Source organism: Heterocephalus glaber, unplaced genomic scaffold, assembly GCF_053883595.1.
Source record: "Heterocephalus glaber isolate CG9 unplaced genomic scaffold, H.glaber_assembly_v1.0 deba00001662, whole genome shotgun sequence".
NCBI classification, from domain to species: domain Eukaryota; kingdom Metazoa; phylum Chordata; class Mammalia; order Rodentia; family Bathyergidae; genus Heterocephalus; species Heterocephalus glaber.
Window position 1 is genome coordinate 12,782,040 of NW_028258403.1, and position 25,289 is coordinate 12,807,328.

Genomic DNA, 25,289 nt, shown 5'->3' on the forward strand with positions numbered 1-25,289 from the left:
TACACATGGTTTGCTAAAACAAGTACACCTCCTGTCATATAGCAAACTATAGTGATTAAAATTATAGTTGAAAAAATTCTTTTTATTTTCAATTTAATGAAGGGAATTATTACATTGCTTATCTAACTTAGCTTCTATTCATATCCAGGATCTATCTATCATCTATCTCATCTGTCTGTCTATCCATCTATCTATCTGTACCAGGTCAGGATTTCTTTGTAAATCTAAATTTAGAACTTGGATAGTTAGATTTTTGTTAAGTGCAAGAAGGGACTGACATGCACATATAAAAAAGATCAGTGTTTGCTGAGCTGCTTCTTCAGCATGTAGTGTCTGCTCTATATCAAATGATCCTGAGTAATTGAAATTGAATATGAACAGAATGAATCTCTTTTACCACATTCCCAGTTGCAAGTATACAGATATATACTGTTGTTGTTATGGCTTGTGTCTAGATGTCTCCCCAAAGCCTCATGCTGTCATAGGTGGGGCTTTTCAGAGGTGGCTGGATCTGGAGTGTGTGATGCTGGGATCAAGGCTGTGTGATTACTAAATTAGTCCACTGATTGGTTTGGTGTAGTTCTGGGTAGGATTAAAGGTGTGAGTGCTACCCACCCTAAGGGTGGATAGCATGGATGGAATATAAGGGACAAAAAGAGGGTTGTTGCTTGTTGCTTGTCTGCTACTTACTGCCTTCTGCCTGCCCTGCTTTGCCTCTGTGATGCCCCTCTGCCATGCCACCCTGCCTTGGAGCCAGCCACCTATAAACTGAAACCTCTGCAAACTGTTAGCTAAATAAACCTTTCTTCCCTTAACTTGTGGGTGTTGAGTATTTTGTCTCAGCAATGAGAAAAGTACCTAAGACCATTATTCTGGGAGCCCCCAGCTCAATTGGGTTCCAGTACCAGAGTGGCTAGCAACCTTACCATAATAGGAAATTTAGGGGAGTTGGATATGGGTGTTTAGTATGTACTTTTCACAGGATATTTTTGTTTAACCTGGCTGATGCCTGATGCCTAGTTGTCCAACCCATAACTAGGGGATCCCTAACATGGAAAACATGTTTTCATTGGCAGATACCCTGTGGCTCTTATCTAACCTGTGTCTAGTTTATGCCTACCTGACCATCACTTTCATGCTGGGAGCTTGATCTTGTGCTCCCCCTGACATCCCAGGAAAAACCTGGCCTGGGGTAGCCTCTGGTTCTTTAGATATAAGGTGCAAACTCACTATACCACTACATTAGAAAGTAGGCTTAAAGATTTATTATTTATAGATCCTGGGGATAGAAAGCAGTCCTGTTACTAGGTCCTAGAGGGGGAGAAAGAGATGGGTTGGAGAAGAGGGTGGGAAGGATGAAAACATATGAGCAATAGCATAACAATTAGCAATATATATATAAGGGAAGAGAGTGGGGTCACTTTTAAGTTTGACTGGAAACAGTAGGAAATTGGGGAGCCTCAAAGTTCTTATTTCTGTCCATTGGCTTAAGGTGAGGGGTTCTACTTCGGATGCCTAGGCAGCAACTTTTGCTGGGCCTTTTGTGTTTCAAAGTGTTAAGTATTATAAGTAAATCAAATGAGAAATAATCCATGTTATACTTTGTAATTGAGGTAGATTTTTCAAATGGGAAAAATGCCTTATTCAATATGGTGTGAAGTTTGGCTCTCATATATAGAGACTGTAGTAGTGGTCACATCAGATGCTCAGTGACATATCTGCAGGCTTCAGTAGATCTACCTTAGGGCCTAGTGCTTTTATGTACAATGCTTTAGAGCAAAATAAAAATATTCTATACTTGTTCTAGTGTCATTAAATGATCAGAAAAAGATGTTCAAGAGAAAAATTATAATGGTCCATTATTCTGTCAAAGTCATGACTTTATGGCATATTCCTTCAATTAAAAAATTTACTAATGCATAAAACAAGTTCATGATAGTGCTATAACACAGTATGATCATAAATACATTGAATATTTAAATTAATAAATTTATTACAATAGTAATGTTTTTTACTATAAGAAAAATTAAAAATATAAATATTCACCAAATTTTGTGATCACAACTCATTTTTTCATTTGACTTGCTGAATTCTTCATTTCCAAGATTTCTTTTTGGTTCTTTTTCATGATCTCTAGCTCTTTGCTATATTTCTCATTCATGTCACAAATTATATTCCTAGTTTTATCGAATCATCTTTCTGTATTCTTTTTACTTTCATTGAGTTTCCTTATAATCATTCCTTTGGTTTTTTTATCAGACATTTTGTCAGTATCCTTTACTTTGGGATCTGTTACCATTTATTGAGTTTTCTTGAAGAAATTGTTATATCTTCTCCATATTTTTCATGTCCCTATGTTGACATTGATGCATCTGGTAGATCAGGTATCTCTAACTTTTATAAGGTGACTTTCATAGTAAATGAGTTTCTCTTGAAGATGTAAAGACAAATGGCTATCCATTTGGTAGGCTATGTTGGCTTTAATTCTAGTTGTATGGCATAGTGTAATTAACTTTTTAGTTGAAATTGATGGGTGTGGGCATAGTGCATGTGGTGGCATGGTCAGAGAGCCCTTCTGTCTCTGGGGCCACAAGGAGAAGAGGCTACTATAGTACCCCAGATAAGTGTGTGATGCACACAGTGGTAGGAATGTGACATCTGTGATACCAACTGCTTTGCTGGTCCAGCATTGGGGATGATGGACATTTCCTTAGCAGCAGCAGTGGCAGAGAGCGTGATTTGCACTCACTTGGTCCAGGTAGTAGTGTGAGGCAGATCATGGGCATGCCAGTGGCAATGGAATGACTGCCTTCAAGCACAGTGGTGGCACAGGGTCAGTGGCAGGCCAGCAGTATCTGCATATCTATATGTCATCTGTGATGTAGCAGCCTCTCTGGAACTTGGGAAGAAGACAGTGCATGTTCCTTTTCTGGAACAAAGCTATGATATAGACTCCAGGTAGCTCCCCGAGCTGTATCTAAGCCTGTGATGACTGTAGAACTCTTCTGTCACTAGAGTTGCATGTGTTCATGCTGATGGTTCCCCTTAAGATTCTGCCCTCTGTGATGGAGAATCACTTTGGCTAGGGAACTGGAGTAGTGGTAGGAGTATGTTTTATTCCACTCTATGCTGCCACTCCAGGTCTCCATGTCTTATCCCTTGCTGGGTTTCAGTGCTGTCTCTGGATCACTCACCTTGTGTCTTAAGTCACTTTCTTCGTCGCTGGGACATGGTACCTGACATCCAAAATTTAAGGCAGGAGAAGTTTATTTTGCCTCATATTTTTGTCCATAGTTAGTTGGCTCCAAGGCAGGACAACGTGACAGAGGGGTGCCCAGGAAGCAGAGTGAGTGGAGGGAAGAGACAGGAAGGGAGATATACCCTTCCAGGGTACACTTCTAGTGACTTGCCTCTTCTGACCAGACTCAACCTCCCAATAGCAAGCCAGCTACAAGCCCTCATAATCCAATCACCTTCCAAAAGCCCCACCTGTGAGTGCTCTTGGGGGACATGTAGGTATAAACCATATACCACCTTGAAATGCAGCTACTTATTTATTTGTTTTCTGATTCTTCTTTCATGGAATGGTGAACACCTCTATTTGCCACCTTGCTGTTGAGTACCTATAAAGTCCTAAATACCATGCTAAGGGTTGAAGATACAGTGATGAAACAAAGACCCTGTTTTCCTGGATCATACACTTTGATGGGAAAGACAGAAAGAAAGAAATAATATAATATAGTACTGATTAGTGATCAATGCTTCAGAAGAAAAAGCAAAATAAATCAATAGAAAGTGATTAGAGAAAGCTTATTTGAGGAGATCGATTTAAGTAGAGATATGGTCAAAGGGAAAGGAGTGAACCATTCGGGGACTTTGCAGAAGAACATTCAAAGTGCACAGATCCCAAGTGAACAAAGATGCTAGATCATCTAGCATCTTAGAAGCTATGATGAAAAATTTGAGTTTTATTCCAAATGTGATAAAGCTATTGGTGATTTTTGAGCAGCAGAGTGACATCACTCTACTTTTTGTTTTAAAAGGATTACTTTGGTGGCTTGTGTAGATGAACTGAACTGGATAAAAAGGAAGGGGTGAGGAAAAATAAAAGTAGGGTGCCAATTAAGAGCCGGTTACAAGACTCCAACAGTCTTCTAAGGTCTATTATTTTCTCCATTTTTATTTTAGAATCCAGAGTCATGAAGAAGTTTAACGGGATTGTTTTGTGCGACAAAACCAGTCTATTTTATTAATTTCTGCCCTTATTGTGTCTGATGCCCAAAATGTTAAGAATTTTTGAGTGGGCGTATTATTCCAATAGATAGTAGGTAAATTCCAGTAGATAATAGGTCAATTTCAAATGGATGCTGTCTTTCTTAAATGTTATTACTGGGACCGGGGATTTAGCTCAGTGTTTCTGCCATCTGCCTCACAAGTGGAAGGTCCCAAGTTTGATCCTCAGTACCAAATAAAATAAATAGCAATTTGTGAAAGCATATGTTATATAGAATTGTTAAACAGAATAAGTGTATCTGTACAGAGAGTTGTGTAGGTAGGAAAAGAATAACTGGACAGATCCACCTGGAGAGGGCACAAGGGAAGGAGCAGAGCTCCCACCCCTTCTTAGTGGCCATCAGTGTTCTTGGAGAGAAGCTCCCTGTTCCTTAGGCTACTCCTAAGCTGTCGCTCCACTAGCAGAGTAGGCTTAGGTTGTCAAAAGACCCCACTAAGGTTCTGGAACCTGAGTCTCCCCTGAAGGTCAGGAAGGTGTATACCTCTGAGAAGGTCACTGCCATTTCCTGGCTATATGGGCTGGATCTGCACAGGCCAGCCATCGAGGCCCCTGAGAGTGGGTCGCCTGGGATCCCAGCTGCTTTGCTTGCCACATCCCCTCGCCCTGGAGGATCTGGGCCCCTGCCTCATCCCTGCCTCAAGACCCCAAGCTTGAGGTCACCTTGGGAGCCCACCCCCATCTCTGGCTCCCACACCTGCTCCCCCTTGAACCCCTACTTCCTTCTTAGTCCCTACCCTTGAGCCATGCAGTGGTCATAGCTTCCCCCTCTCCTAATGTGAGGCTCCACCTCCTTGCCTGGAGCTCAGTGGGAGGCATGACTAAGACCAAGTGGTTGTCTATTATTTAACTAGTTTTTATTTAATTTTTTTATTAGTGTATTTTTGTGATACATAATGCCTGCATTCATCATGGGGAATTTGTATATGTGCATGTTGCAGTTTCATCTTTTTTACTTCCTATTTAACTATTTTTAAAATATTGCTTTGTTCTTCTTTTCAAGAAGAAAGCATTTTGATTTATAGCCACCCCCAAAATTAAAATATGAAGTAAGCATTACTTTTAGGGAGCTTAGGCAAAGGATATGGTCTTAAGAAAAGCATTTTTTTCTGAACCTATTGTCATGTCTAAACTGAAGATAGTATCTACTTCATAGGATTGCTATGATTATTAAATATTATCATGCATGTAAAGTGTCAAGCATATTGCTTTGTACACAGGAATTTGTAAATGATGTATTCTCATAAAATCAATATTGCAGGTTTGAGTAGGATCATTCAAGAAAATTTATATAGCAGTTACTAATTAATAATCTAAATTCTTACAGAGCTTCAGTATTTTCATTTGTTTCCTTCTAATCTTAAGGATCATATGTTATAAAGAGTTGTCTGAAGCACTTGTAGGATTGTGTTAGCTTTTAAGAGGCAAAATTCTCAGATGTATATTAGCTGTCTTTAAATGTGGAAAGGCCTGTCATGTGGAACAGGGACTGTTGTTTATGACTCAAGAGGGCAGAACTATGATTCAAGTTGAAGACTACAGAGAAGATTATTATGGTTCACTAAAATAAAGACATTTCCAAAAATAGAATGAATGGTGATCAGTGGATATGCTTGTACTGTACATAAGAACATCATTTTTTGGTGTCAGGCATTAAGGGTTTTTGATTTAGCTTGAACATTTATTCAACCTTCGATTCATTAAAACTAAGGTATTTGAAAACAGAGACCTTGTCTGTTTTGGGGACCACAGTATTTGTAATGTATAGCACTGTGCCCTATACATCTGTTGAATGAATGAATGAATGAATGAATGAATATGAATCAGTTGTTCTTGGAGGTCATCTGCAGGTTTCATTCCTATTTTAAGTTCATTGCTGATTTTTAGTTGATGCTTTGAATGTTTCTTTTGGGGGGGGGGTTAAAGATAACAGAAACCAGCCCCGCCAGCACAGAGGAGGTGAGCCGCTCCCAGCATACAAGAGGACACTTCCGGGCCACTGTACCACCCCTGCCAGCACAGAGGAGGTGAGCCACGCCCAGCACACAAGAGGAGGCTTCTGGGCTGCCATACCACACCCGCCATCACAGAGGAGGTGAGCCACCTGTGTGCCAGCAGCACCCCCTACTCCCCCACCCCCCTCCCCCATTGAAATGAGAAGACACATAAACAAGTTTCAAAACCAGACTTTCAGATCACCTAAAACAACCCCAAAGGAAAACGAGATGGAACACTCTGATATTCAACTACCTGGACTCCCTGAACTGGCAACAAAAGAGGATCTGGAAAAAATGAAATCAGAAATAATTTCTCAGATAACAACAGAAATTGTCCCCATAATGCAAGACATGATTAATAAATCTAGAGAGGATGTAGATAAAAAAATAGAGGAGCTGAGGAACATGATGGAGTCCCAACATAGGAAACAAATGGAATCCATTAAACTGATGCAAACATATTTTCAGGAGATTAAAAACTCCATTGAAAGTCTATGCAGCAGAATGAACCAATGTGAGGACAGAATTTCAGATATAGAAGATAAGATTGCAATTAGTGACCAGGAAAAGAAAAATTGCTTTAAAATTGTAAGGGAGCATGAGAAATCAATCCAGCAGCTGCTAGACGATGCAAAGAAGAATAACATAAGACTGATTGGAGTCAATGAAGAAACATGAGAGAGTGCAGATGACATAGAAAAACTGTTCACAGAAGTGATGGCAGAAAACTTCCCAAGCAGGGGAAAAGAACTTGACATACAGATAAATGAGGTATATAGGACTCCAAGTAGCTGTGATTAAAAAAAAATCTACACATAGACATATAATAGTTAAGATTCCAGAAACCCAACAGAAGAACAAAATTCTACAAGCAGTGAGAGAAAAGAAACAAATCACATACAAAGGAAAGCCCATCAGAATCACAGCAGACTTCTCAATGCAAACCCTCAAGGCAAGAAGAGCTTGGAGTGATGTATTTTAAGCCCTAAAAGAAAACATCCTCCAACCCAGAATAATGTACCCTGCAAAATTATCTTTCAAAATGGATGGAGAAATAAGATACTTTCATAACAAAGAGCACCTTAGGAACTTCGTGAATACCAAACCAGCACTCCAAAAAATTTTAGACAAAATCCTAGGAAAAGACAACAAGGATCACAACCTCAGGAAGCACAGCAGAATGAATCCGTCGGGTGCGACAAGAAATTAAATGTAAATGGGGAGAATCCAACAAAGAGAAAATGTCATGACAATGATAAGTCAATATGTAATATGAGTTATGACCATCAATGTTAATGGTCTCAATTCACCAGTCAAAAGAAACAGACTGGCAGAATGGGTCAAGAAGCAAGATCCAACAATATGCTGCATACAAGAAACACACTTAATTCAAAAAGAAACTCATAGACTGAAAGTTAAAGGATGGAAAACAACACTCCATGTGACAGGAACCCGAAAAAAAGCAGGAGTAGCTATCCTCTTTGCAGATCAAGTGGATTTCAAACTAAAATCTGAAACACTCTGGTCCCAAGAATTTCAGATAGGGGATAGTCAACTTGTATGTATAAATCTATTGTGAACATGTGTTTTCATTCCTCTCAAGTAAAAACTTAAGAACAGAAATGTTGGTTCTTAACAGTAATACAAGAAATTTCTACATTGTTTTCCAAAGTGGTTTTATCATTTTACATTCACATTAGCAGTATTAGAAAGTTCTAACAGGCTCACACCTAAGCTAACATTTGTTCTTTTAAAACTTTTAACTTCATCTCCCTAATGAGTGTATAATTTAATCTTGTTATTGTACTGATTAGTATTTTTCTGATTCTAGTGTTGGACATCTTTCCTTGTGCTATACTGGCTATTTATCATCTTTTTGGGTCTACTTTTTAATTGGGTTGTCTATTAATGAGCTGTAAGAGTTCTTTATATATTCTGGTCATAGGTTAGATATATTATAAATAGGATCTGTTTAAGGACTCCTTTTCATTTTCTTAACGATGTCATTTAAAGTTCTAAATTTTGATGGAATCTCATTTATCAGTTTTTTTCTTTCATACATCATGTTTTTTGTATCCTAGGAAATTCTTGCCTACCCTAAATTCATAAACATTTTCCCTTATAATTTCTTCTTAAAGTTTTATAGTTTTAGTCTTTCATATTTAGGTTCAGAGATCCTTTCAAGTTATTTTTATGTGTGGAAATAAAGGGTTAAGGTTAATTTTTTTATATACGGATACCAGGTGTTCTAGTGCCATTTGCTGAAAACACTATCTTTTCCTCTGTCCTTGAATTGAGTTTATGTTCTATAAAATATTAATGTTAAATAATCTTTCAAAACTCAGTGGACCATATGAGTGAGTCTATTTTTAGATTCTCTGTTTTATTCCAGTGATCTATGTGTCTTTCCTTACACCAACACTGCCTTAGAGGAGGACTTAAAATTAGGTACTAAATGTCTTCCAATACTGTTTTCTTTTTCTTTTTACTTTTCTAGGTCCTTTGTACTCCTACATAACTTTTGAATTTCAATATCCAATTCTTCATTTATAGCAAGTATACATAGACCTGAATTTTTATATATACCTTGTGTTTTCTAATCCTGCTAAATTCAAATACAAGCTCTAGGGACTCCTGGAGATTTCTTAATATCTTCTCGTAGATGATCATTTCATCTACATGTAAAGATTTTGCTTTTACCTTGCCAATCCTATCCTAATTGTGTCATTTTGTTGCCAGACTATTTTGGTTTGGGCCTATGTTTCGCAGTTTAATGGACAGATGAAGAGTAGGCATATCTGCTTTTATTGCCCACCTTAGGGAGAAAGCATTGTATTTTCTCTATTCATATAAGGCATTTTTGCTGGAAGTATGGAGTACATGTCTTAGATCTGTTGAGAAAGTTCTGTTTTACTTCTAGTCTCCTGATAGCTTTTACCATAAACAGCTGTAGAATTTAGTCCAATACTTTTACTCCAACTAGTGACAGGATCATATGGCTTTTTCCTTTCCTCTGTTAAAATGAGGACTTTTGGGGGTGGATCTTCCAATGCTGCACTAACACTGCCATTCCTATAATAAAACCACTTTCTACATACTGCTAGATCTGACTTCTGATTGTTTTGTTAAACAAATTTTTATCTATGTTCATACTTTTTTCTTCTATTATCTTTATCCAGTTTTAGTATTAGCACAATGTTGATCTCCTAAAATGAGGCGAGAAATGTTCCTTCTTTTTTCTGTTTTAAATGTTTGATATAATTTATCAGTTAAAATGTATATGAGCCTGTTGTTGTCATATAGGTAGGTTTTCAAGCTAGGAATATACTTTTTTTAATAGGTGCTATTCAAATTTTATATTTCCTCAAGAGTCAGTTTCATTCATTTGTCTTCCAAGGTACTTCCTAGAAGTTGTCAAATTTATTTCAAAAAAGATTTTTGTAATATGCTTTCTGTATCCTTTTAAATTCTGTAAAATCTGTGGTAATGTCTTCTAGATCTTGATATTGTAATTTCAAAAATGTATAATTGATATTGTGTAATAGGAAGAAAAGGTCTGAAGGTGCAGGGGAAGTGGGAGGGGTAGGGGAAAGGAAAGAAGGGAAAAGAAAAAATATGAGAAAAGGAAAAAAGTGGAAACAAAGTCTGCAAATAGGAAAGGGTGGAGGGGGTGAAGGGAAGGCAAGGGAATGGGGAAAAAAAATAAGAACCAAGATACATCATGTAAAGGTACAAGATCCCAATGATGAATGTAACTATTTTATACCTAAAATGTACCAATAAACTTAATGGAAAAAAAAAAGATAACAGAAACCATGAGGAATTACTCCTTGATAAGAAAACAAAGGAGTTAGAGCAGAGTTTCTCAATAGTATTGCTATTAACATTTTAGGCTGATAATGCCTTGCTTTGGGAAGCTTCCCTATACATTGTTGGATATTTAGCAACATCTTTGGATGTTAAATACTCATCAGATACCAGTACGAACTTTCTTCCCTACATGTACCAGTTATGACAATAAAATATGTGCCTAGACATTAGCATATGTCCCTTTGGGGGCAAAGTGGCCCTTGTGGAAACCATTGGATTCCTAAAGAACTCACTGGAACACACCCATAGAATTAGACAAATCCAATGATTCAATAAAATCAACAAGTAGTGTTACTTAAAGCTCAGTTAAATTATTTAAGACAAACTCTGCACTGATATAATTTTTATGTTGAGACATGCATATAACTTTATAATGAACTTTATAATGAAAAAGTTGTTATGCTTGTGGATTTCAACTTTGGTTTGAAATATGATTCATTCAAGTAGATTACCATTGTTCTCTTATGTTGTAGAATCATTTATGCTATTTATTATGGCCAGTTGCTTTGAAAATTATTATATGTTGAAATACAAATGGGGGAGTGTTCAAAAGCAGGGGGGTGGTAGAAATAGTAGATTATAACTATCAAAGATGAAGAGAGTATGAGGTTTAATAGCAGAAAGAGTGGCAGCCACAGATAGCTCACCAAGGAATCTAGAAAAGTAGAAGCAATTTTTTAAAAAAAAAATTATATATATTTTAAATTGTATTTTTGTCTGAATCTAGAAGTTTGATCATTTCATGATAGATGTAATTTCATAAGGAATTATGGTTTGCATTAGCCACATTGGAAGTCAATCATTTTTTCACTATACTAAGTTGCACTTGTTGACTCCTCTCCCTAATATTCATGTTGATATTTCCTGTTAAGTGTAAATTGCAAGATTTAATAAATCACTGGTTGCATTATATTTTCCCTCAGTATATTTTCTTTTTTTTTTTTAATTCTTTTATTGGTACCTTTTATGTATACAACACATTTACGTTTCTCATTGGAAACTTGTACCTTTACATCATGCATCTTGGTTCTTATTTTTTCCCCATTCTTAGCCCTCCCTTCAACCCCTCCACCCTTCCCTATTTACAAAGACTCTATTTCCATTTTTTCCATTTCTCATCATTTTTCCTTTCCCTTCTTTCCTTTCCCCTGCCCCTCCCACTACCTCTACCCCTTTGGACCTTTTCTTCCTATTTCGCATTATCAATTATTCATTCTAATCATTGGTACATTTCAGGTATACAATATAATGACATTCATCATTGGAAATTTGCACCTTTACATAATCTCTCTTGGTTCTTATTTTTCCCCCTTCCCCTGCCCTCCCTTCAACCCCTCCATCCCTCCCTATTTACAAAGACTTTGTTTCCGTTTTTCAATTTTCTCATATTAATTCCATTACTCAGTATATTTTCTTGTCACATCAAACTTTATAACATATCACAGGGAATTATTCATGACCCTGATTTAATTATAATTTAGGTATTGTTACATTTTAATATACAGCACTAGCACACATATTGTGATAAAGTCATTTCTAAAATACAGTGGGCTTACCAGGCATTATAAAGAAGCATCTGTCAGCATTTTTATTATAGACTCAAATTTATTTTTATGGAGTTTCTGACTTGTCTGTTTCTAAATTGCTTTGGGCTGAAAACTAGTACAGAAATTGCCAGCTGAAATCCAAGTTTTGTTATATTATAAAAGGAAAAATTGGAGGTCATGTTTCCATGTCACAGCATTTAAAATCCATTTAGTGGGTTCAGGTGCTTTAAACTTGGTATTTAGTTTATTTCCCATAAACCCAAGTGAGGAAATGGAAACAGACAGTCACTTAAATGGGCTTATTTCTTTTTGTGTGTTGCATGGGGAATATATATATATATATATATATATATTTTTTTTTTTTTTGGTACTGGGGATCGAATTCAGGACCTTGTGCTTGCGAGGCAGGCATTGGAACCACTGAGCTAAATCCCCGGCCCTTGCATGGGGAATATTTTGATAGACTTAACTTGAAAAGTGTTTGTCAAGTAGATGCATTATGCATTTTGTTAGAACCACGCTATAACATGAAAGTGTCTATAGAAATACTGTAGTTAACTAGATCCAGGTTTACTGTGAACATAGAAATTTGAAAAAATATCAGCCATCATGTGATTCTGGAGATATGGCTATGGTTTCAGTATTTGTCTAGTGATTAGTAGTTGGGATTATTTCTTTTCATCCTTTCTTGAGTGGTATTACTACTACTTTGTAGTCCTTAACCTACTTGTTTTCTACTTCTCTCTCTTTCTGTGAGATATTGCTACTAGAAGATGCTTCTATTGTATTATTTTAAAATTACTTTAAAAGCCATTTGAAAACCAAAGTTATTGCTCATTACCTGAATTTGAACCTGAGATTTTGAGAATCCTCTTATGAAAGTAAACTTCTATAGAAAGTAAACTTTATTACAGTAGAATTTCTTACACAATTAAAAGCATGAAAGAGCTTAAACATCAGAAATTGAACAGCATCATTCACTTATTCAGCAGGCATCTATATCTTACATCCATGTGAAGAATATATGATGTACATAATAAGGCACAAAACAATCTTAATCCTTACCATCTTGTATAATACAGTAAAGGAGTTAGATCGTATGCAAGTATAAAAACGTAGAATAAAGAGTGCTTATTTATTTTGATCAAGTGTATTTCAAAGACTTACCCTTTCATAAATGATCCACAACACAGAAACCTACATTTAAATGTACAAGTGTTTTGTTTGTTGGGATGTAAATATCAGACAAAACTCTGATTGTTTCCACATGAATGGAATCTTTTTGCATATATGTTTTAATTAGTAATTGCTATTCTCTTGGAACATGATTTTTGTGTATATTTCTTGTATTTAGCCACCTTAACAGTGTTGTTTATTCTAATAGCTTTTCCTTGGTTGATGTATTCTGTTTTGCACAGTTATACCTTCGTTTTATTTTTATAATAGCATTGTCTGGCATCATTAATTGAATTTTGAATAGTGACAGTGATAGTAGATATCCTTGTCTCATACATAATATTGATGGCATTCTGTTTTTCCTCTTTCATTATTAAGTATTGTGTTTGCTGTAGGTTATAGTAAATCCAAACATGATTATGCTTCCATAATGACAGGCTAGGTAATTTGGAACTAACCTGTTAGGGACAACTAAAAAAATTGGACAAAATAACAGATTGTTAAAGCATCTGGGAGAAGATGAGAGCCCATAGAAACAAGTCTTTAAGGATGTTGTTGACCATAGCTTACCTGGTTTGAAGCTGAATTCTGCATATTCCTCACAGGACTGAAAGGTATGAGTCAAAATCTAGATATTGCCAAAGGTGGGGACTCTGCATCTTAACTCTGAGCTGGAACCACAAAGGGCAGTTAACTCAGCCTTTCCAGGAACTTGTAACACATGTTTTCATCATGTGCTGGATCAGGGAATCTTAAGTGAGAGCTTGTATTAAAATAGTGTTGGATGGGTAACTCTTCCAAAATCTAGGAAAAGCAAATGAAAATTCTCCATATAAGGGGATGTCATCATCCAATGCATCAGTTGTCCAAAACACAAACTAAGATAATCACCATAGAAAGACATAAGGTACCTTGAATAACAACTAGCACATACAACAGACAATAGCTGTAGACTCAGTGAAGAGGAAATATTGGAATTGTTAGACACAGACTGTAAACAACTAAGCTTACTATGTTCAAAGACAAAGCAAAGAATGAAAATTCAGTAAGGAGTTGGAAACTGGAAAAGTTACCTGGCAGATTTGAAAAAAAGCCGGATAATTAAAAAACTGAAAATGTATATCATTTAAAGCTTAATCATTAGGCTTTTTTTTTTCGGATGGTTGGTTTTGTGGTGATAGGTATCAGACCCACAGTCTTGCGCATACTGGGCAAGCACTCTACCACTGAGTCACACCCTTAGCCCCAGTCCTTAGATTTTATATCAGATTAGATGTAAATGTAAAGAGAAGTAGTAAACTTGAAGGTAGGTCAGGATAAATAATCCATTGTGTGGTGTGGAATAGTAAAAAGTGGGAAATCCAAAGAGGGATAGGAAATATTCAATGCAAAGAACTGAACATCCAGAGAGCCAATTTGAACTCCATCTGTAGCTTATACAATATATTTGACTTAGATTACTTTTTTGTGTCTCTGGGTTTCATCACCTTTTCTAAAATGGACACTATTGTATCAGTGTGATTTTTTTACTTAGTTCCACTTAAAGATTGCTCAGATTTTCTGCTGTAATTTTCTCTTCTTTTATTCAGTCATTCAATAAAAACAGTAAGTATCTAATATTTGCTGTACCTTATGGTAGGTCCCAGGCTTGGACACAAAAAACAGTTTGCTCAGGAGAAACCCAAAGACTGCTGTCAAATTGTCAGCTTATAGTTATATAGCTGGAAGGCTGATTTTCTGGAAAAGCCAAGTGTTCTGAAAGCCCAGAGTGAAATACGCATGCTTTCGACAACTACGCATGCTTGTGAATTACATTCAGGAATAACACTGCATTTTCTAGCCTTCTTCAGAAAAGAACCTCACTAGAATATATTCAGAATGTTATCCCCAACTTAGTAAAAAATATAGTAAAAGCTAAGGATGGAATTTGGAATTCACTTTAGGTCTCCAGATTTTGAGTTTTTTACTTTGCAAAGGAAGCTGGAAGACCCAGGCTTTATCTCTGTTCCTACAGATGCTGACCTCACTGTTCTTCCTTCTTCCTTTGCAGTTAGAAGAAATTTTGGCATGTTATTTATTCTGTTTCAGGTCCACTTACAAAAAAAAAAAAGCAGCTCCATTATACACTCTCACTCTCAGTACTCTATTGTATTTCAAAATGTGAATTAAAATATATTCAAAATTCTAAAAAATCAGAAATGAGACATGAAATTTTACTGATTCCTTCTTTTGGAACTTATGGTAATAATTTTAAAACATGTTAAAACTTAATTGCCTAAATTAATGAACTGCATTAGTTGGTTTTTGGTGTTCATCTAATTTTACACTTCTAAGATATATTCTTTGAATATACTATTGATTCAGTGCACCATTTTTAAGATTTAGGATTACATTGGGTCCTGGTCTCTGTCTGTCTCTGTCTCTCTCTCCCGTCCAAATTGTAAGAACTCATCCTTAAAACTATCTGGGCCATACGACTTTCAGGGTGGATTGGTGTTTGATTAATTCAATTTCCTGTTTTTTTTTTATTTTTTGAGACAGGGTCTTGCTATGTAGATCAGACTGGCCCTGAACTCACCGTGTAGCCCAGGCTGGCCTTGAACTCTTGGTGATCCTCTTGCCTCAGTGCTGGGATTACAGGTGTGTGCCACCATATTGGCTCTTTCTTGTGTTTTTTAATAGATGTTTTCTTTTTCTTCATGTTATCAGTTTTGTTCATTTGTTTTCTTTAGAAGTGATCCATTTCCTCTAGTTAAAAAATTTTACTGGTATGATATTATATCGAGTACTCTCATAATATCAAAACTTACATAGCTGTTAAATCCCTTTACTTATTCTTATTTTTTTCTTAGACTTGTCAAGATATTAGTTTTATTATTTTTTTTAAGAAAAAAATTTCATTTTATTGACTGAATTTATAGGTTATTTTGTTTGTTTTATTGAAGTATAATTTACTTAGAATAAAATGTGAGGATAAGTAAACATTTTGATGGATTTGGTATAGTGTGTACCCCCGTGTAACCAGTATCCAAAACATGATAAAGAACATTTCCATTACAAAAGAAAGTTCCCTTTTATCCCCTTCTAGTCAACTCCCTTCCCAGTCTCTGGAGGCCATAACTTCTTTAAGCACATGTTTGTAGTACATAATGTTTATACTCCTTATATGGAGTTGGTGCATGTGCATAATACATCTTAATTTTCATCCCATTTCCTTCCTGTCCTTCCCCTCTCCTATATCCTGATCCCCTTCCCATTTGAGAAAGATCTGTCTCCCTACTTTCTGTTTTATTTTACTTTTTGTTTATAATTTAACTTTCTCATGTAAGAGAAACCATGCCATATTTAAACTTGTATGTCTGATTTATTTCACTTAACATTATTTTGTCAAGGTACACCCATTTTCCTACAAATGACTCAAGTTTTTCTTTATGGCAGAGTAGTACTTCACTGTGTGTAAATAACACATTTTCTTTATAACTTTCTGAATTTTTTTTGTCATAGAGTAGTCTAGCCTTTGCTCAAGATAAAAAGTTTTTTTATATTTACCCATGTTCTGTGTACTTTTAGTTTGTTCTTTTCAGTTGCTGAATATTATTTCCTCTTATAAATGTGCCATAATTTCTTTACCTACTCGCTAGCTGATGAATGTTTTAGGTTGTTTATATTTTGGGCAGCTATTATGAATATAGCTGGAACTATACACATTTCTGTACAAATCTTTTTGCAGACATATACTTTTTATTTCTTTGACTAAATTTCTAGGATTTGTATTGTTGAGATAGAGAGTATTTATATGTTTCACTTCATAAGAAACTACTAAAGCATACTCCAAAGTGAGCATACCATTTTATACTATTACCAGCCATGTGTAATAATTCTAGTCATTTACATTTTTACCAAATTGAGTGTATTGTTTTTTTACTTGAATCATTCTAGTGCGAGTATAGTGGTATTTTATTGTTTTAAATTTTTATTTTTCTCATGACCAATGAATATGAGCACTTTTGCATGTAGTTTTAGCGATTTGAATATCTTCTTTTATGATTAATAAATATTTTGCTCATTTTTTAAATTCATTTTTAAAATTTTACTTTGTAGGAGTTCTTTGTAATCTTGTGTATAAGTCCTTTGTTCTATGTATCCTGGGTATGAGTCCTTTATGTTCTCTCATTCTCTCTCTCTCTGTATTTATGTATAAGAAAAAGAGAAAGTTTTTCTTTTATAATATTTTTGTAATGGTTTATTTTTGTAATGTGTCATGGCCTGTGTCTACATGTCACTCCAAAGCCTCATGCAGTCATTGGTGGGGCTTTTTCAGAGGTGGATGAATCTAGAGTGTGTGATTGATTCATGGTGCAATGCTAGGCCCAAGGGCACTAGGATTACGGGTGTGAGTGCTACTTGCCCTAAGTAGTCTGAGTAAGATAAAAGGAGCAGAAAGACACTGACATTCCCTTGTTGCTTTTGCTGTGTTCTGCCATCATGGAGTGTTGCCCCTCTGCCATGTGCTACTCTGCCTTGGAGCCAGGCAATTATGGACTGAAACCTCTACAAACTGTAAGCTAAATAAACCTTTTCCTCTTTGACTTTGGGTGTTAAGTATTTTGTCTCAGCAACTAGAGAAAAGTAACTAAGACATAGGAGTTTTACTAGATATACCCCCAAAGCCTAATGTGTTCATCAGTGGGACTTTGGGGAGGTGATTGGATCAGGGGATGTGGTACTCAGCAGTGGATTAGTCCGCTGATGGTGTTTATCTCCCTTGATCACTCTCTGCTTCCTGATGCCGTGCCAGCAGCTATTTCTCCTCTGCAGTGCTGCCCTGCTTTGGAGTCAGCTGACTGTGGATTGAAACTTCTATAAACAGTGAGACAAAATAAACTTCTCCTTCTTTAAGTTGCAGGTGTTGAATATTTGTCTCAGCAAGGAGAAAAGTAAGACAATTGTTAAGGTTTATTATAATTATTTTCTAATTTTTTAGTTGAATCTTCTTTTGAGTTATAAATACGTCTATTAATGTTCCTCTAAGCTTTGCTTTGGCTTTTTTTTTCCCCAGGGTGGAGTGGGGTTGAGGGTAGGGAATCAAACCCAGGGACTTGTGCATGTGGAGCATTTGTTCTACCATTGAACTATATCTCCAGCCCTGGCTATCTCATTTTAAATGTAGTCATGTATCGCTTAATATAGGATGTGTTCTGAGAAATGCATCATCTGATTTCATTGTTTTGTGAACATCATAAAATATACTTACACAAACTGAGATAATATGGCCTACTACATAGGCTATGTGGGGGGTGTGTGTGTGTGTGTGTGTGTGTGTGTGTGTGTGTGTGTTGCCTTTTGCTTTTAGGGCCATAATGAATGAACCAAACCAAGAATAAATCAGATACAAGAGATAATGATGTAATCAAGAGACAGTAAATGTGGGATGTATGAGGCTGCTGCTGGCATAACATGGAATACTATTTAATAGTGAACTTTAAAACAAAATATAAATAGAGGGGATGCACTGTAAAATGATGATAAAAGTATACCTTAATAAATATATAAGCCAGTAACATTTATTGTCACTACCAATATTATGTACTTTATGCAACTGTATGTGCTATACTTTTATACCCTGGACAACACAATCAGGTTTTTTTACATCAACATTATTATATACACATGAATAATACAGTACACTGTGACTTTCACCAGATGACTACAGTGTCACCAGGTGATAAGAGTTTTTCAGCTCCAATATAATCTTATGGGAGAGCTGTATAATTAAAGATAAGAAATGCTGTGGCAGAAATAACATATAACTTATCACAGATAAGGTTCCAGTAGTGGTTCTGTAGAAATTCAGGTTTCTGCTAACCATGCTTCTTCTGTAAATCCTGTATACAGTAGTATTTGTAGAACTGACCTTTGCAGACTGTAGCCAGGAAGACAAGTCAGGATGTTCAGTGAAATAAAATTTTATATTCCTTGTTAGGACTTTAAGTCCAAGGTTTTTAACTTTACCATTTTGGACTGGATAGTCCTCTGCTGGGAGGAAAAGAAGGCTGTCTTATTTACTAGAAATGTTTAATAGCCTCTTGGGTTTGCATCTTCTAGATGTTCATAGCTCTTAACAATTAAAATGTCTGTATACATTGGTAAATATCTTGGGAGTAGAGATGAGGTCAAAATAGTACCTAGTAAGTAATACTCCCCTAGATTAAGTTTTTGTCATTTCTGTAGGGCTAGCAGATTTCCATGTAACTATATACAGTATTAAGTGGCTTTTTCAATTGATAGCAGACCAGAAAGAATATGGCAAAGTTAGCTGTTAGCTGTTTCAAACAGTATCACAAGAGGTATCTGAACTAGGCAGTAAAAACCCTTACATGTATGGTTCAGATAACTGAATAGTGCAAGGGAATGGCATGCCATATTGTGTTATTGTTGTTTAGATGTCTCTCAATAATTCTTTCACCTGAGAAGCAGAACTGCTTTCCTGGTTTTAAAAATCAGGATGAATATACATTTATAGTCTTGGATGGGCACATTATTTATCTATCACTTGTGAAGTAAATGTCTGACACTTGCTTCACAGATTGCTACAAAACAGTCTCAAAAAATGTTAACTTGTTATAGTAGCTGTGTATTTCAGAGTGAGTATATATTACTCAATCTTCCCTAGACCTTTTTCTATTGTTACAAATACAGTGTTTTTTCTTTTTGCCTTTTCCCTATTATAAATTAATATTTGTCTGAAGGATTAGTTTATGCCTAGAATTTTTTAAAATATATACTCTTTCCTTTCCTGTCCTGTCCTGTCCTGTCCTTCCCTTTTTTGTAGTGCTGGGAATCAAATCCAGGGCCTCATGCAAGCTAGACAAATGCTCTACCACTAAATTATATCCACAGCCCATAATGTTACTTTTCTCACCAGATTTTTCTTGACATTGTTTTTCCTTTTCCCACCACCATTCTAACTTTTTAAGAAACTGTTTAACAATTAATTATATAAGATGCGTTAATCTGAATATATTAAACACATGTAATATAATGGTTACCTGCAATGAGATCTAGAATATTCTAAATACTCAGGTGCTTAGTTCCCTTTTATGCCTCAATATTCATTCCCTTAAATTACTAGTATATGACTTCTTTAAATATTTATTAGTTTTACCCATCCTTTTTTTTCAGTGCTGGGGATCGAACTCAGGACCTTGTGCTTGCCAGGCAGGTGCAGTGCCACTGAGCTACATCCGCGGCATTTTACTCATCCTTAATCTTCATGTTAGTAAAATATTTTGAGCCTACTTTTTCTCAATGTAATGCTATGCAACCCATCAATGTTTTTACATGACTTCTCAGTATTTTTTGTTGCTATATAATATTCCATTATATTATATTGTAATTGCTATGTTATTATACTATATCTGTTCTGTTGATATTAGAGTTGTTTCTAGTTTGGGGCTACTTTGAATAAAACAGCTGTAGACATTCTTGTGTATGTTTTATAGTATACAGATACTCTGATTTCTTTTGGGTATTCCTAGAAGTGGGATTGCTGGATTTTGGCTTGTGCATGTTTATAAACTGCCCAGTAGTTTTCCAAAATGATGGTACACTTTAATCTCCAACCATTACTGTATGAGAGTTCCACTTACCAATGTTTGGTATGTCTTACTCTTTACAATTCTGGTGGGTGTCTTTTGTTAACTCATTATGGTTTAAAAATGCGTTTCCCTATTGAGTAATGCTTCTTGGGTCTTTGGATATCACTTTTTGTGAAGTACTTGTTCATGTTTTTGTTCAGTTACTGAGTCCATTTTTGCTTTTTTTTCTTACTGATTTATAGGAGTTCAATATATATTTTGGATGTGATCTCCTTTGTCAGATCTATTACAAATATTTGTCTGTGGCTTATATTTTCACTTCCTTAATGGTGACTTTTGATGTAAAAATTGTTTTTGATTAAGCCATGTTTATAAAATTTTTCTTCTAAATGTATGTGTATTAAGAAATCTTGGGGCCGGGGATTTAGCTCAGTGGTTTTGCCGCCTGCTGCGCAAGCGTTAGTACCCGAGATCAATCCCTGGTACCAAAAAAAAAAAAAAAAAAGAAATCTTTCTTTTACCTCTACACAATGTTTTCTTCCAGAAGCTTAATTATTCTAGTTTTTACAACTAGGTCTATGATCACTCTCAAATTAATTTTTTGATGAGGGTGAAATAAGCATCAAGGTTAATTATATTTCCCATATAGATACCTAGTTGTTCTAACACTTAATCACAGTGGCGTCTTGATTGCAAATCAGGTGACCATATATGTGATCACCACGCTAACCTTTCACAGCCATCTCTTTAAGCATCTTACTTATACACCTTTGTATTCACTACAGTAATGATTAATTCTGTTCATACTAGTTGTACTTAGTAATTGAATTTCTTCTTTCTTCCCTTATAGAACAGTATAGACAAATAACCACTCATCTATGACTTTTTAAATTTTTTTTTGCTTTGAGAATCTTCTTCATTTTCATTTGCAAGTGTAATTTTTCTTAAATAAAAGTAGTGGCTCAGTAATAAATTTGTATAAATTTTGCATGATTGCTTTTATATTTAAATATAATATTTGAGAACTTATAAGCATTTAATTTTTAATAACCAACTTTTAAAATATCTGTTGTCATTGCTTATGTAACAACTTGCATAGTCTGTATTTAATATGTTTACTTTCACTGAATAGCTTGAATGTGTTTTACCTTCAGGCTATATCACAAAAGCAGTGGATGCTGTGGAAATTACTCAGGAAAGAAAAATAATTGCAAAGTCAAGCTATTTGAAGGGCAAAGATAAGAAGTTGCTAGTTGCATAGGTTTTATTGGAATTCTCTTCACTGGAGGCTGCAACCTTACAAAGCCTTGATCAGTGATTTTTTTGTCATGCAGTTTTGCCTTTTTACGGACTAATCTTTGTAAGCCTGAATCTCAGATACATATGATTGGAGGACCCTTTTCTTCCCACTATTTTTATTTTATTTTATTTTATACTCTATTATTTGTCATACTTCCAGATACTTTGAAGAATAGACTGAAGTAGTATCTCTCTGTACATTTTCTTGCTCTCCAAAGACAATGATCCTGATAATCCTAGTTCCTCCCACCCATTTATTGTGTTATTGCTGTCATTCATTTCATTTTTACCAGACATGTTTAGATATATGACTACTGAATTGAACACATTATTGCTATTATTTTGAACATTGTTATCTGTTTGGTCAATTAAGACTCAGAAAAATACAAGTTTTTATTTTACTTTCACTTTTTCCTTCTCTGATGTTCTCCCTCTCTTTGTGTAGATCCAGATTTTCTGCAATTTGAATATGACACACCTAAGTGTAGAGCTTTGTTGTTGTTACTGTTTTCCATTCATCTTACTTGGTATTACTGAGCTTCTTTGGTTTAGTGTCACATATTAATTGGGTGAAATGCTCAGTTATTATGGCCTCAGATGTTTCTTCTGTTCCTTTCTCTCTTTTCCTTCTGATATTGTTGTTATATGTATGTTATACCTTTTGTAGTAGTCTCACAGTTTTTGGTTTTTCCCCCCAATCATTTTTCTCTTTGCTTTTCAGTTTGTTTGTTTTTTTTGATACCGGGGATCAAACTCGGGTTCTTGTGCTTGCAAGCAGGCGGCGAAACCACTGAGCTAAATCCCTGGCTGCTTTTCAGTTTTGTAAGTATCTATTTGGATCTCCTCAAGCTTAGAGATTCTTTTCTCAGCTGTTTGTAGTCTGTGAATATGCCATGTCTGTTAAGACCATTCTCCATTTTTATGACAGTGTTTTTGTTCTCCAGCATCTTTTTAATACTTTCCTAGAATTTCCAAACCTCTGCTTAAATTCCTATTTGTTCAGCATGCAGTCTACTTTAATATTATAGCTCTTAGAATGTTAATCATAGTTTTAAAAAAATTCACGATCTGATAATTTTAACATCCTTGCCATATCTGAGTCTGGTTCAAATGCTTGCTCTGACTTTGCAAAGTGTTATTTTTTGCCTCTTATTATACATTGCACTTGTTTTTTTGATAGGCAGACATGGCTTATTATGCAAAAGGAACTGCTGTAAATAGGGCTTTAATAATATGTTGGTGAGATGTGGATGGAAGGGAAGCATCTTATCGTCCTATGAGTAGATTTCAGTCTATTAATGATTCTTTGCTTCTGGAATGTGATGTTGAAAAGTGTTTCTCAAACCCCTACCTGTCACTCCTGCCCTTAGGTGGGACAGGATGTCTAGAGGGCACTAGATTAGGTGTTTCTCTTTTCTTGGGTATGTTAAGCTCTGATATAAGCCTGGCAGGTTAGACTCTGGCCAAAATAGTTTCTTTAGAAGGACAGAGTGCTGTGTTGTATTTCATAATGGCTATTTTTCCTCTTCTGCCAGAAGCAGTCTTCTCAGATAGTGTGAGAACCTGAGTGTGCTCATGCAGATAAAAAAGTGTGAGACCCTGAGACTTGTCCATATGGAGTCTTTAGCCATTTGTCAGTTACAACTTAGGCTTTCCTGCTCCTGGCTGTGTTCCCAGCAAGGTTTCTACACAGATAAATTGTGGTTCTCTGTATCTGCATATCTACCTCTCCAAATTTGGGGTAACAGTTTGCCCTGTTATCTCCTTGCTTTTGTGGATCTAAGAAGAGTTGTTGATTTTTCAGTTTGTTCAGCTCTTTATGTGTTGGGACAGAGTAGCAGTTTATAAGCTCCTTCTGTGTCAGAGCAGAAAATAGAAGTCTCCAAATTGATTTTAAACACCCCATCTTTTTGTAAAAGAAATTTAAGGCAATCTAAAATAAAAACATGAAGCTCTCCACTCTCCTTAAAAAAGCTAAAACAGAGAATAAGCTTGAAGAAATGTAGAGCAAGGGCATAGGAAAATCATATCAAAATTTTAAAACAATAGGTGTAACTCTAGGTTCCTATGAAATCTCAAGCTCCAGAAATCATGGAAAGCAGAGATATTGTTAGAATTTGGCTATTCTTCACTGGCGCTGTGTAACCGATTTTCTCTAACCGTTGTACAAAAAAACTCACTTCTCTTTCAGGGCTCATGCTGTCAGAATAGCCACTTCTTAGCTTTGTCTTTTCTATTACTTATTCAGATATATGACAGAGTTCCAAGCTTAAGCATAGGAGTCACTTGAGATTCTTGTTAAAATTCAGATTCTGATTCATAAGGCCTCTTTAGTGGTGGGGTCCTAGCTTCTATATTCTTTTTTTTTTTTTTTTTGGTACTGGGGATCAAACTCAGTACCTTGTGCTTGCAAGGCAGGCACGGTGCCACTGAGCTAAATCCCTGGCCCAGCTTCTATATTCTTAATAAGCTTCTATATGAGGCCATCAAACCACACAGCAAGCACCTCTAGGCTTTAGACCAAGCCTCAGTATTTCTTAAGAGCTTTGTCTACTGGCTTGTAGTCTTCTCACATAGACATCCTGTGTATCTCTTTTAATTTTTCCATCTCAACTTATGCAAATTTTATTCTCACTACATTCTCTTTTAGTAATCCATTGTCATGGTTTCACTAATATTTTGTTGTCATTCGAACTCTTAACTTCTGTGTCTTAGCTTTCAGAGTCCTACTGTGACTTTTTAACCTTTGAGCATTCTTACTCCCTCACTTTATGAAATTGACTCTATATTTAATCTCAGTGAGACTTCAGATTCTGGTATCTTTTTACTATCTCTGAGCCTAATAGTCCACTGCTTATGGTGTGTCCTTCTTTGCTGAACCCAAAGTCTGTCTCCACCCTTTTTAGACGACTCTCTTCCTGTTATCCTTGTTTTTAAATCCCCTATCTCTGTATTAGAATTGCAGTTCAGCCTCACCATTTCCACAGCCAGGTTGCTAAATATACCTGGCAGAAATTGCATACCCTCCAGATTCGTACTCTTATGAATGTATGGTACCCATTCTCAGGTTCTTAATGCTACTTTCTGACCCAAAGATTTCCAGAATGAAGAAGGAAGGCATTTTCCTCCCAGAGTATGGGAAGTTTACTAATAGAGAAAAAACACAATTGAAGAATTCGGAGAGTGTGTGTGTGTGTGTGTGTGTGTTTGTGTGTGTAAGCCCACATAAAAATAAAGATCCTGAAAATAGTGTTGTTTAGTGATGTCAGCAGTTAACAAATGAAAGAACACAAACTTCTCATGAGTCTCTGTGATACTCTTCCTCAAGCTACTACCCAGAGCCTCAAGTTAGAACAGCAAATAGTTCTTAGTTTCCAATACTTATTGAGCATGTCTACATTTCTCAATTCCTAGTCTTTTTCCTATCCAAATCTTTATTGCTTATTTTTATAATTTCATTTATTAATTGATTTCTCCAAGATCTTCCCATGGTTGACAATCTTTCATTGCT

General features: G+C 35.8%; 1 protein-coding gene across 10 annotated transcripts in view; it reads left to right on the top strand.

Moving 5' to 3' along the window:
• The window catches only part of Nubpl (NUBP iron-sulfur cluster assembly factor, mitochondrial), a 256,602-nt gene that overhangs the window by 136,270 nt on the left and 95,043 nt on the right, over positions 1-25,289 (top strand). The gene's annotated exons all lie outside the window — the stretch shown is intronic.